Here is a 1557-nt window from a genome sequence, read left to right on the forward strand (position 1 = left end):
CCAAATATTAATTCCCGTCCGGTCCTATCACTCATGAAATATGTCCTCAGTATTTCGGTTTTTTACGTCACAATTTTTATCACTAGTGATGTAATTGAACATGAAAAATGAAAAGTGTCATTCTTTTTTTAATAGGGAACATCGGGCTTTAGTGTTGACCTCTTTGAAAGATTTGATTTTCATCACAAGATCGATCACAGTACAACCTAAGTTTCTTTCTTTAAACGGTAAGCTATATGTGCGTGATAATCGACTCCTTGTCTCCTTGAACTTTCCACTTTCTAGCGGGTGTGATTTGCATGATCGAAGCCAAAAATGCTAAAAAAAAATAGGTGACTGTATTTCGGTTTGGTACGTCACACTTTTAAAAGTAAGGATGAAAAATGAAACATTTTACTCTGTTTAACGGGAAACGTCAGGCTTAAGTGTTCATCCTTTTTGGAACGGTTGGATTTGCATCACGAGATCGATCAGATTGAGAGTACAAATAAAGCTTCTGTCTTTAAACAGTAAGCTATCTATGCGTGAAAAATGGCCCGTTGTACTCATGAGCTTTTCATTTTCGTGCGAGTGTGATTTGCATGATCGAAGACAAAAATAGCAACTGTAAAAAAAATGGTCGGAATTGATCGGTAATTTGCTTGAAAATAACTGCATCACTTGTCTTACTTTTGAAGGTATTAATCGAATGACTGAAATATGGCAACAAGCAAATGACATCAGACAGAGGAGGTAGCTTGACTTTCAGTAATAAACAATAGTCATAGTTATCAGTTTAACATATTTCTTTTGGGAAGAAGAGAGAGGTGGGGGAAATGGACTGGACTACAGTTACGTTGTGAGATCTGCGCATCCAGAAGGCGCTCTCCTGAAAACTCGCAACGGTATTCACCGCTGATTTCACATTTATGTTTCCTCTTTTCCTCAGACAATTACAAGAAAATTGCCATTGGAGGGCACTAATACCGAGCGATCATTTGAATGAAAAAAATTCATGATGGCGAACGTTATTCCTTGTCTTCGAAAAATAACAAATAATTGCAAGCTTAACAAGCTTGCTTCCCTTTTAATTTAGAAATGATGTCAACATTACCTAATTTATCGAAATTCGGGGAAACTTCGTTTTCCAAGGCTACACGGTGAAAGCCAGACAAGTCACATTTTAGAATTATGGGCTCACTGTAGTAGAAGGAGGGTCTCAATGGGGTGATGGCTTCTACGGCTAACGGTTTAAATTTTGACCATGTTACAGTTAACGATTAACAGAAATTATTTTTTGATGTTTAATTTTTGTACAACTAATGGTTAAAATTTGACAATTTTTAGCTGAACGCTTATAAATTTTTTTGGCCGTTACATGGCTGCCGGTTAAACCCATTGAGACCCTTTAGAATTTAATGACGTCTTAAATCGGTGGTAAATAACTGACATTAAAAAGCTTCTTACCGTAATTGTTTGCTATCATGCGCAGCTGAAACCATAGATATTTCACAGAGGATTACGGTTAGATCGCACTATGGTTAGATTGCTCCCAGTTGGATCGCTCCAACCAAGAGT

The sequence above is a fragment of the Pocillopora verrucosa genome, chromosome 2 (genome assembly GCF_036669915.1).
Source record: "Pocillopora verrucosa isolate sample1 chromosome 2, ASM3666991v2, whole genome shotgun sequence".
Classification (NCBI taxonomy): domain Eukaryota; kingdom Metazoa; phylum Cnidaria; class Anthozoa; order Scleractinia; family Pocilloporidae; genus Pocillopora; species Pocillopora verrucosa.